The 12798-nt window shown below is 43.7% G+C and overlaps 1 long non-coding RNA gene across 1 annotated transcript in view; it reads left to right on the forward strand.

The window, feature by feature from the left end:
• The window catches only part of LOC148054898 (uncharacterized), a 50542-nt gene extending 40471 nt beyond the window's left edge, over positions 1-10071 (forward strand). Inside the window, exons 2-4 of the long non-coding RNA XR_015706230.1 lie at positions 7300-7541; positions 7693-7852; positions 9861-10071. This is a non-coding gene — a long non-coding RNA (uncharacterized LOC148054898). The remainder of the gene's footprint in view (positions 1-7299; positions 7542-7692; positions 7853-9860) is intronic.
• The last annotated feature ends 2727 nt before the right edge of the window (positions 10072-12798 follow it).

Genomic DNA, 12798 nt, shown 5'->3' on the forward strand with positions numbered 1-12798 from the left:
AGAATATTGTGTCCTTGGTACTTGGCTTCCCAAGCAAGGCAGAGAAGACATCCACATATTCCCTACACCATTTTTCTCTTTAGTGGATATTAGCAGATGTGCTTCCAGCAGACTGGCTAAGCATAAACAGGCTTTTAGACTGACAGGTTCATGAACCAAGGGCCCCGCTGGCGCACATGCTGGTGTACCCTGCTCTCCTCGCTAGCCTCACCGTGCCCCAGCCCTCCGCACCGCTCCCGCTCTGCACCGAGCACACCATCGAAGTCGGAGAGCCTCAAAATATCCCTCTCCCAAGGGCTTCTGCTGATTGATTTTTTTTTTTTTCCTCTTTTTTTTTTTTTTCCTCCTTGCTGCCCACTAACCGATGCCTATAAGTGCTTGCGCTGCAGCGCCGTTGCTGAGGCTCACTTGCTGCTCCCAGATAAGCACGCTAATCCTTTGTCTTGCGCGGCAGGATAAGACACCAACCCTTACGGCAGCACCACAGCATTTTTCTGAGTTTCTTTTTCAGAGCTTCTCTTGGCCCATTGCCCCTGCTAGCCTGCTCCCTTAATGGATTAGCTGGACTTCAAGGAAAATCCTCCTTTAACAATAGCGAGGAATTGTGTCGTTCTTGGTCTACCTAAGGAGCGATGCCAACAGTATTTTCTACTACAAGAGAATCTGCTCAGTCTTTTTGATCCGATTTCTTTCTTCTTGATTTTGATATCTCTACAAAAGCCATTGCAGATGGGAAAGGAAAACAAAAAATCCAACCAAGCCACCCTCAGTTTTTGTGCATTCATTTTTCTTTCCAGCTTTCCCCTCTTGTCCTTCCCCCACCTCGAGCTGCTGAGGCAGCTTCATGAAGAGAAACTAAATCGCTCTCCTCTTACTTTGGGCTGCTTTTCATCACTTCTTCTGTGTCCTTCCTGACCCCAGAGAGCAGGCTTAAGTAGCTACATTCCTCCTCCTTCGCCATAGCCAGAGACACAGTGCCTCTAGTTTCAGCAGATGTGCCAAAGGTACTCTGTTCTCTCTTGAGCATAACTTCAAATTTTGGCAAATACAAAGCTTGGACATTTTCCAGGAAAATGTTTTTGTCTTGAAAAAGTGGGTTTTTTTTGTCCAAAAAGTAATTTATTTGAGCTCGAAATGTTATTTGAAACATCTCAGATTTGATGAAGCTCTTAGAAATCTGGAGTTTTCTTTATTTTTGAAGGGAACTCTCACTGAGCTCCAGATGTTCTGCCATTGACCAGCAGCTCTGGAAATGGGTAGCCAGGCAGGGAAATTATTTTTCCTCTCAGCCTTATCTATACCAGAAGGCATAAGCAGTGACATGAAAAAATGTCAATTAACCTGTGCTGTTGGTAACCTCGGAGGCTTCTCTTCGCCTGGAAAGTTTTTTGGGGGGTAAAATTTCCATACATGTGTGTGTACATGTCCGTGGGTGTGCACGTGAGCAAACCCATCTATATGAAGCTGGAAATCCTGCTGCCTTTGGTCAGCTTTAGAGGTAACTAAAGCCCAGCTGTGCTACACAGTCAGGAGAATAGAGCAGGGCTAACACACATAAAAGCAGACACGAGATCCTTCATGTCTCAGACCAAGCAGCAGGAGTGCTTTAGGTCTTGCAAAAAATACTGAATTGATGTGAAACTCTGTGATGGTGAAAATACGGGGTATTTCTGCCACCTGTCCTTTGCATCCATCTTGTATCCTTCCTGAGTCAGCTCATAACAAATTCTTCCCAAGCTTCCAGCCACTTGGCATTTCTTGTGTAAAATAATGATTACAGGGAATGGAGATATCAGCTTAGGGATAGTCATGCCTGGTCTTGGGCCTTTGTATACATGTTCTCACATACATTCAGTGTTCAGTGTTAAAAGGCAAAAAAGGCAAATGATATAAAGAAATATTAGGAAAGACAAAAAAGCACTGTAATGCTAGTATATAAACCTATCACGCATTTTCATATAGAGAGTATACAGAGTGTATACACCTGTACTCTTTCCATCTGGGTGTAGAAAGAGGCCACAAGGAGAGTCAAGGGTGTGGGGTGGCTTCTGCACGGGGAACAGAGGCACGAGGCAACGTGGGGATTAAAAACTGGCAGTGTGGGCCAAAAGTTGTCAGGGCAGGACTGTTTGTTACTTAAGTCTCTTGATATTTGAGGTTTTTGAGAGCACGGTCGTAGGAAACATTACGCCCTGCTCTGTCTCTTGCAGCCCTCCCTCGGCATTGGCTCTGGGCTGCAGGCAGGGACAGGCGCTGAGATGGATGGACCTTTGATCCAGTCCGGGACGGCTGGTCCCACGCAATCCCTTGTGCAATCATGTTTAATTCTGTGTGCTTTAATTCCAAATAAATGACCAAATGGCAGTAAATAAAGACACAAGAGGGGAAAAAAAGGGTGTGTATCGGGACAGTATTTCAAGTACTGATCTTTTTAGACCTTAGAAAAGCACATGGTGTGACAGTCTGGCCTGGAAATGCCCATTCCCTGGACTTCGTGCCCAGGATCCTGTGTGTTGCTTCCTTCACTGTCAGGGTAAGCTGGGAGGAACCTGCTGGTTTGTCCCTAATTTTGGAGCTTGCCATACATACCAGAAAAGCTGCTGAGGGGCTGACCAGAAAAATCTGCTTCACCTGCCTGGGCCCAAGCATGTAGTCCCCCAGGTGTTGTTGACCTTTTGATGCTCTGTGAAATGCTTTGGGTTCAACGAGTGGCTGCTTCCCTGGAAAATAGTTTCATCAAAAAGCACCCAGCATCTTCTAATTGTACACCAACAAGAAGGTTCAGGGTAAGTTCTGATTTAAATTATGTGAATGTAATTATACTATAAAGAGTTGAAATACTGATGACAGTTGTTACTCCATTGCATATTGTGCCTCAACCTCAAGTCCCTAACTTGTGTCTGAGTGTATAAGGCTATTTGAAAGTGCAGAAGCCTGGACACAGCCCCCATCTGCAGGGTGAACTGGACAGAGTGCATCAAGACAACGATGTTGAATTGGAAAGATGAGACTCAGGCCGTAGGACTGTGTTGGAAGGTAGCGCACATATATATCACAATTACACTTTTCCGAGACTGGAAATGCTGGGTAATTGTCTTTCCCTGCCAGTGTGCTCAGGGCGCTTTACAACAATAAATTTCACCATGAGTGCTAAAAAACAGAAAGCACAATAACATTGAAACCTGCTGCTCTAAAAATGCAAGCAAACGAAGCATTCATAGAAAAACTGGGGTCGGGGTGAGCAGGATGGTGGAGCCCAGGGTGCTGCTCTGAGGCTGGAGCTCTCAGCAGTGGGTACCGATGGGGCGAGGAGGCGATGGTGACCTGCATCGCTCCCAACCGCTGCCCGTGATGCTTCTGTAAAGCAAGAAAGCTCGGGGCCGAGCATCGATTGAGAGGAAGGACAAGGTTCTCTTTGCAGCCAAGGCAAAATTATGTGCCAATCAAAAAGGTGATAGGCAGGCTGTTGTTGACCTCTAGGGAGTATCAGAGGACAAATATCCTTGAAAGGAAATTCAAAAAATAATCTCCAGGGAAGGCAAGCTAGCACTGCTGGAAGTGCTGCAGCGCTGGCTGCTGTACCACGGTGCCAGGACCTCTGAGCATCCACACAGACCTCCTGTGGAAAGACATCTATAATTTTCCATCCTGTGTTTAGAAAACATTTTGCTTGCTAAGAAGCAACATGGGATGAGATTTGACAGATTTGGTGCCTGGCTCACTGTGGACCCTGTTCTGGGGTCTGGGGCAAACCCACCTCCAGCCCTGCCTGGGAAGGGAGGACAGCGATGCTCCCCTCTCCTCTCCTCTATCCGGGTGGTGGGTGGTGAATGCAAATCCTTCCAGCAGGTGCCTGTAGCGGTTGTTTACGAGGCATGTCCTATAGCAGGGCCTTGATCTCACTGGGGCCTTAATAATAGCAAGATACAAAAAATAGTAAGAATATATTCAAAACTGGACAAGAGAGGGTAGTTGGATAGTTTGCAATGGCCATTAGATAGCTGATACTAGCTGTGTTTGCTCCATATGGTTCGGAGCCGTATGTAATTAGAACATACTTTTTGTAACATTATCTTACAGTAGATTTGAATTTTAGGAAAGAAAAATGTCACTAAATCATTATTATTCATGTGACAAATCCTGAAGGGTAAATTTTTTTTAAACACCACCTCTATCAGTCTCTCCCATGTCACCTAACTTTTATGCAATAACACTGTTCCCTTAGAGATACCGTATAAAATATCTCTCACTTCCCAATATTATTCATAGAATTCCCATTATAGAACATTGAAAACCCAGATTAGAAGAGTACAAGAATATTTTATGACCAGTTTGAAAATGCTGTTACTGCTGCAATAAATTAAGAAGTTAAATTACTCCCACATTGAGTATTGATATACTGTGTATGGCAGAAAAATTCCTTTGAAATATACTGTACAATACATATAGAGAAACTCCAGCCCCTTTGATGACTGCAATGTGACTGCCAGCAAAGTGGTTTGTGTGTGTATGGGGGTGAGGGATTGGGTTGCCAAGTCTGGGCTTTAAAGCAATGAGTTGAGCAAGGGTAAAATCAGAACAGTAAAATATTAAATGGTTAATTGCTAATACTGGGATGTTGCATTTAATGGCCAAGTCTCCGTTCTTCATTCTTCTCACATTCAGTCTCTGTGAACTGTACCTCTATAGACAGAATATATCGTGGATGAGCAGAAACGATTTCCCATAATATGATTCCTATTGCATATATCTGTACGGACATTTATTTGCGGCCTTTACCTGACCATGGGAAGACTGTGGACATGTGATGTGTATCCATCTCTTTTATATTAGGGTTTTTTTTGCTGAACAGTCATTCAAACTGAGAACTTTGACTGCCAAGGGAAAAGCAGAAAAAAATAGTAATGTTGGCTCTAGTCTGGCTGATGGGATTCAGTTGCTTTGCACTTTTCAATAAAAAGATGCTCAACTAATGAATTAAATCAACTTTTAAGCCATATTTTCAGTTGTTTGCATTATTGGAGTGATGTAAAGCCACCAGAATATGCCAGACAATTTTGATGCAGTTATCTAGGAATTTATGTGCACAAATTGTCTTTTTTCTGCTTACAAAGCTTCAAATGTGAAACATTGCAATGGGAACCATACTTATACAAAGTGGTTGTTACAACTTCAGGTATGATCTGGTCTTTCTTATTTATTTTCATATGTTGTCTGCTATGCACAAAAAGCAGCACTTTGTTAAGCAAAATAATTGGAGACATTTGCCTGTTAGACTAAATTGGCAACCAAATCACCTATTTTGCAAAATGTAACAAAAGAGCCCTCTTACACATTTTGCAAAGAAATCAAAACAGAGCTGCTGCGAAGCAGACAGCATAAGCAGTGTATTTGGTTTTGCCAAGAACCTGGCAAATCCAGTAGTTAAGTTTACAATAATAATGACAGTGTATTTTGCTGGTTGCAATATTCTGGCCCAAAAGTGGCTATTTAACTAAGTTGGTCGTGGAATCAAGTACCTACAAGTAATGTGATCTATTTATTAACGATTGCTTTTTACGAGTGCGTCCTTTCCGAATTGCCTTGTTATTCCACAAACTGGGGGAACAGGTTTTCAGCAAGAGTCATTTATATAAAACGGAGCAGCAAGGAGTTATTTAAGAACAACGCAAACAGTGATGCAGGCTGGGTGTGTGTTTTTAAAGGTTATTCTTGGAGGATTTTCTTTCCCAAGGAAAGCAAGGCAATGAAGGGTAGAAGCCGAGTAGCACGTTTTTCCCTAGCTGTGCTGAAAAATTCACTCAAAGATAAGCAGAAGCTTTCTGTAAACCCCAAAGCTTACGCGTGCTTGTCGGACCCTTGACTTTTGCCCTCGAGTTGGTGGTTCTCAGAGCAAGCCCAGCCAGGGACCTCCTCCCACCCCGGCAAAAAAAATGCAGAAGTGGAGCTGATCCGCAGCCCAAGACAAAAAGGCTGATGCTGCACTGCCCAAAGTGACTTATCTTCATGTATAATCATGTAGCAAATCATGTATTCATTTGTATTATTAAATAAAGACTAACAGAGTTGTACACCCAGCAGAGCAGAAGGGATGCACAAAGGATCATGGGTTCCCAGCATTCCCCGCTCCCTCTTGGAAAGCCGCTGACTCACTCCCCGAGCAATCAGCGTTGTGTGCCATTACAAATGGGGTGGTTAATAGGCCTGCATCCATTATCATTAGTGCATCTCAGCACGCAGGTACATGATGTGTCCTGCCAGCGCATTTGCTCCAGCTCACTGAGCCAGGGGCCATGCTCCATTGCAAATGAGGATGAGGAACACCTGCTCCAGGGTTTTTCGACAGACCGGAGTCATCCTTCACATCTCATGCAACACTTGTTCTGTCAGAATGCAATGCTGGCACCGGCCGGAGCGGTGGTGTGCCAGGCGTCCGACTAAAGATTATAGACTTCCCTGTGGTCTTCTGCTGAAGTTCAGCTTTGAATTTTTTCAAAGAAACCTTTTAAAAATTTATCAATTTCGTATTAGGCATTCAGTCATTATGTTAAGGGTTTAAAAATAAAGATGAAAAAAAAACTTTGCTTCAGAAATTAACTTTTTTTTTGGCAATTAGAATGGGAGCATAAAATATTTATTGAGTCTGATAATTTTATTCACAGTGCTGAGTGCTGGCTGTTTTGATATGTTTTCTGAGAGATATTTTATTTTTGGAAAATAAACCTTGTGATTTTTTTTTTTTTTTCTGGCTTTCTGCAACTATTCACAGTGTTTGTGCGATTTTCACTTTAATTGTTTGCACTGGGTGACCCGAGATGTGGTATTAGACACTAACCAAAAGGGGGAAAATATGACAAAATGTTGCCTTCTTAAGGCGCGTGTCTTTCCTTCCAGAAGCCTCTGCTCTGGCTGCCCTCCAGAGCCAGGACAAAGGCTTTCCGCATCTTACTCCAAAGGCACCAAGCTCGCTGCCAGCCCCAGCCTAGCTTGTTTTAGGCACTGGAAACCAAAATTAAGGGAGGAAAAATGGTTGCAATTTGAAGAAGCAGCTCTTGAGGTTTGCAAATTGCGGCAAAGGACACGGTGAAGGTGGCAGTGTCTCAGCCTGTCCTTCTGGTCTCCCTATCCTGTGTAACAGGGACCTTGTGGGCACTGCTGGTGGCCAAAGCTTCTCAGTTCCCCAAAACACAGGCTAGAGGCAGAGGCTGGCACCCTGGGCAGCCCTGTCACCCATTCTGCAAGCAGGACCAGCTGGGGGGCATGTGTTGTCGGGCTCACGCGTGTTCCTCCATCCTGCAGGATCTCTCCCTCCAGATCGCTCCCTGTGGATGGCACCTCATGTCCTCCAGCGCCATTTCCCTGATGGATGATGCATCACCTTCTTCTTGAAACAAAGCTTGGACTGAACTGGAGCAGAAGGACATTTACTGCCGTACCACGCGCCACTGGCAACGATGCACCGCTGACATGCACTTTCGTCTTTGTCTCCCAAGCAGGCAGAAGGAATGGGAGTTGTCTGATGCTCCATTCCCAAAATGCAGGTGAGTGGACTTGACTCTGGACTTGAAAGAAAGAGTTAACTAAGAAATTCCTGCTTGCTTTTCTTGCTTTACTTTTTTCGAAAAAGTGATTCCTGTCCCCCCTCCCCAACCATCCCTTCCACACTGAAGAAGTCTTTGCTTCTGCTTTCAGATCCTCCAAGAAAAAAACAGCTACTTTATTTCAACAGGAAGCCTCATCTGGTGGAATATAGGTTTCCACAGTGATAAAATTATACTGGAGTTTATGGGTCTGCTGCTCTGCTTCTCTGCCAGGAATGTGGAGTCCTCAGTTTGATCAGTAAACGTTTCAGGTTTGTACCTTGGGATCCAAAGTCTTATCTCCGCTTTATGATCAGGCACTACCAAAAATGACTCCCAGGACTGATCCTTTTGGCCATTATGAGGTTTGGTGCTCAAATGAAATCTTGGACTCTTCTTCCTCAAGGTGCTTCTCAGTCTATCTCAGGTTTGGGTTCCTTGGTCACTCCCATCAGAAGGAATCTGTCATCGTGTCTTATTTTGTGGTTTTTCTCTCTGTTCTTGTCATTCTCTGTACTTGACTCTCCTTATCAGATGAGTACAAGGTACGGGGACAGTTGAACTAGCTCTGTCTTTCCATCAGCTCTTCCCTGGAGGGACTTCAGCTTACATGTGTACTGGCTGTGTAGGAGGTGAGTCATTTCCAGACTGACTCATTAGACTAATGTCAATTTAAGAAACTTAGTCTTGGGATCATAATGAGAAATACTGTCCTGTGCTAGGACTGCAATGGGATCTGCATGCCCCACATGGCAGGGGGACCAGGGACCTCTCTGATAATCTGGAAAAGGAAGGGAGACAAGAAAGCTTCTTGTTTCCTTTAGGGAATCTGAGTTTCATGCCATACTAATCAGCCCAAATGTAGATCTGCTCATGGAGATGCCACACCTAAGTTGATACCATCTTCCTGATCAAACTTGGTGCTGGGGTTTGTGACCTCTGTGGCAATAATTCAGATCTTCACTTGACGTAGATCATCTTATTTCCAAGTTCATAAGTCTAAGATAGTTCCTAGGACTGTCCCCAAGAGGGATTTAGAGGGAATGCCAAATAGAAGATGCCTGAACAAAACAAACTGACTAATAGGTCCGAGACTTTGCTGGGAACTTTGACACCACACTCAGGTACTGAAGATTTTTTTTTATGATTTGGTGAAACAAAAATAGTGCAAGAAGTACTATTGTGAATGCTATGGGATAGAGACTTGCGCTGAACTTCTGATAGATCTGTGGTTTTTTATATTCTCCATATTACTAAACAGAAATATTCTTCCTTTCTTCTTTTGTCATCTCAGTATGGAAGAGTTACTTCGGAAGGTGTTTAGGGCTGTGCCACATCGAAAGCCCTTGTGCTGCTAATGGGGATGTCCCTGCCTTCCCCAGGGGATCATGGGCTGGCCATTGGTGATTCGGTATTATACACATTAAAAAAGCTTTGTGCAAATTTGAGGGAGAGAGATAAAAATCTTCATCTTTTGAGTTGTAATTATGATACTTTTTTTGTTCTATAATATAGTTCAGCAAAAACAGAGAGGAAAGAGAAGTCCCACGAGGTCGGGGGGCAGTCCATTCAGCCCAGCACTCTCTCATGGGCAGTGACGGGATCTGCAATGGCAAGAGTATGCAAAGAGAGCAAACAGGGGATGATCTTACATATTGCAATGAGTGGTTTGGGAACCAGAATACTTTAAATTGCATTCAATAGACACATATTAGCATTTACCCTTTTTCTTGTTTAAGGCATGTTTCTAGATGCGTGCCTTTTGAAGTGTTAGGTTTTGATGGGGCTTTTGCTCATGTACTATAAATGCCTTTATTCTAATTTCCATCCAGCCACCAAAAGCTGCTCAAAGTTGATGCAGCTGCAACAGGGGAAAAAGAGGTGCTAGAAATGCCAAATCTCCACTCATTCAGGACTGAAGAGCCTGAGGAAAAGCTGTTCAGAGAGGTGACAATAACGCAGAAGAAGCCTGTATGTGGTTGATGCAGGATGGATATGAGGATATTTTAGTTAGAAATATGAGTAGAAAAAAATAGGGTTTGGATTGGGCTTTTCAAGGAGTAACCCTAGAACAATGCCTGGAAGACTCCAGTGGAAACAATCCCTTCGGATCAAACGGGATCTGTATACTCCAATGCATCTGTGAGGCTGGGTTTGGGAATAGGCACAGGCAGGCAATGAAAGAGAGCCATGATAACAGTCTGGGGACGCCTGAAATTTCTTGGCTTTCATTTGTCACAAAAAGGAATAAACAATATCTTCCTTTTTTCCACTCCACAGGGAGTGCTGGATACCTACTGGGACATGTCTATCACGTACTGTATGGGAGAGCTCCAGAACGAGACGTGGAATATTGTCATTATTGCCTTGGACTGCACGAAGGCAGCCATGCACCCATGGTGCGTTTCTTACACAGCACCCCACGACCCATGGTGTAGGTATCACTTTGGTCACCACCGGTTTAAATGGCATCACTTTATTTTTCAGATGATGCATGCTCAATGGCTTTAGATGTAAGGCACTGAGGCAAATAAAGAGGAGACAAACTTAGGAAACATGTTGCCAAAGGTTTAGTATTTCCATATGTATGTCTTGATGGATTTTACATAAAAGAAGAGGAAGGAGAGATTAAGATATGGAGTATTACTGGATTGCTTAGTGCAAACACTGTGGGAAGTACTGCTTTTGAATTTAGTGCAGGTCTGAATTATTTTCTTCTGTCTAGATGAAATGCAAGCCGTTAATTCAACTATCAGCTTTTGTCTGATGCTAAGGAGTGCAAAGTTGATTTTGTAACATGAACAATGAAAAGTTTATAGATTTTTAAATTATATCAAATTTGTTCAAGTATACTCTTAAGCATAGCCTTGAAGCTCAAGGTATGTCTATATGCTTTGCTGACTATGAATAAACTTCAGTATGTGTTTGCGAAATCACAAATCCATCAGTATGTCAAACAAACAAAACCCCTACTCATCTTCCATATAATTTTAATATATAGACTCTGCTGGATGTGTCTGCTAACTAGAGAAAAGGCTGAATCTAATTTGGACATTCAGAATTTATGTAATTTCTAACCTCGTTTCTTACATTATGCTGCAGTTTTGACCTGCGATGACCTGTTATTTTATCCCAGTGATGGACTGCCTGCATGCAGATGTTGCCATTTGTGCCAGGGAGCAGTGAGGCTGTGATGTGACAAGCAGACACCCAACCCAACTTTGAAACCAAGCCTCTGGAGGTGCAATGCTTGTGCATTAACCCACTTTGCTGCCCAGCCTTGTACTGATGCATTTTTAAAGCACTTTTTTTAAAATTGAAAAGAAGAAAATCATCCTATATTTGGAAAAAAAAATTAAAACATCATGCAATGAACTAGATGGTACTGACAGAACTTAAAACACAAAGAGAAGTTGTCATATGCATATTGCAGCGTATTACGGATCATTGCCAAGCACACAAAATTGCCTTGCTGTTTTTTGTGCTGTCTTAAGAGTGACATTTGGGGATCTACATAGCGTGCTCTCCTGCTCCACCCTCCAGATGCAGTGTGAAGAGCAGTCTTGGTGAAATTCTGGCTTATTTTGGGGTAGGGCTGTTCAGATGTGTAGGGTTAGGCAGGAACGGGAGCACCCTGCTGTGTTAAGGTGCTGGGAGCCGGGTCCAGCCCAGGCATTAATACCCCACTCGCAGTGTGAGAGCGCAGTATATTCTCATCCCCAAAAAGCTGAAATGACGTTTCAGCTGAAGGAGCACATTGCTTGTGATACTTGGCTGTTTAAACACTGGTTCCTCAGCTATTTTCCTGCACTTTCTCTCCTCCCTCCCCCGCAATTAGATGGTTAAAGGACAGCACGCAATATTTAATACTAGATTTCAATGTTCTGCTCTGGTTTTCTTTTAACTTTGGCTGGACACTGTGATGCTAAAACACGTGGGGGAGACAACGGGCTCTTTTGACAAGTGTGAAGCGGGCTGAGACACACCACCTCCTGCCCGTGGCTCTGCCAGCTCTCCTGGTGTTGCCTCGCTCGTCCCGGCGCTCGCAGGGGAGCCAACGCAGAGCCCTGGTTTTGTGAAGCACGGGAATGGAGACTAGTCTGAGACAAGTAAGCTTTTATTTATACTTGTGGCCTCGTCAGGATTTGAATCGAAGTCTCCAGAGATGCCCTCCAGCTTCCTTAAATTTCTTTTTTTTATAATGAAGATAATTTTGAGTTTTACCAGCACAGAAATGTCTAAAACTAATAAACATTTTATACATGTGTCAAAAGATGCTTAAAAAGCAGCCAAACCATGGTTTTTTTAACAACTGGGGGGGGGGGGAAATGAAAAAAAAAAACCCCACAACGCACTCCTTTTTTGCCAAGTTCCTGCAGCCTGAGCAAATTTTTACAGATGAGTTATAAACCCCAGACTAATGGAGCTTTAATGGAAGTGCTGACACTACCTAAAGCCGAGCAGTGAGGACGCACTGCTATAACAGCCCCGCAAAATAACCCCTGCATCCCGCTGCCGACCCCATCCCTCCTTCTGGAGCACGGGAATAATGCCGCGCTTCCTACAGCAGCACTTGGGGGAATTAAGACATGGGGGGGCTTGCGAACGCGCTCGTCCTTCTTTCTTTTGCGTGCTTGAAGGGAAGGGATTTGGCAGGCGGTCTTGGCAGGCCCACAGCTCACGGGGAAACAAAAAGAGCAGCTATCAGTGCAAAACGGAGCGGTTTCGGAGGCGGCTGCGGTGGCTGGCGGCCACGCAGCCTCGTTGGACTCCGCTTCAAACGAACAACGCACTGGGTTTATCGTGGAGCTTAGGAGGAAAGGCTCTTACAGTCATCATCCAAGTGTTATATTTATCTCCATTTGGAAATCCTCTGCTGCTTATTGATTCTTTGATGTTTTTGGAGAGATGAAGATGCTTGCACCAAATAGATGGAGCAGTTCAATTTCTGAATGTTATTTCATCCTAAAAAGATGAGTTTGTGGGAGTATATCTGTGTACAGGCATGCGTCTCCTCTGATAGATATAAGTGTGTATGTAGATAAGCACATAAAGTAAAGCCTTGCTGAGTATACAGCAGCTGGCTTACTTTTATCACCAGCTTTGCCATAAAATGTCCAATTTTAATAATCAAATTAGAGCCAACGAAAACCTGTACAGGTGAGAGGAAATCTGTGAGTATGATCAAAACCACGTTTCTGATTCAGGACGAAATCGC

The sequence above is a fragment of the Nipponia nippon genome, unplaced genomic scaffold (genome assembly GCF_047370975.1).
Source record: "Nipponia nippon isolate SJK-2023a ecotype South Korea unplaced genomic scaffold, ASM4737097v1 scaffold_3, whole genome shotgun sequence".
Lineage (NCBI taxonomy): Eukaryota > Metazoa > Chordata > Aves > Pelecaniformes > Threskiornithidae > Nipponia > Nipponia nippon.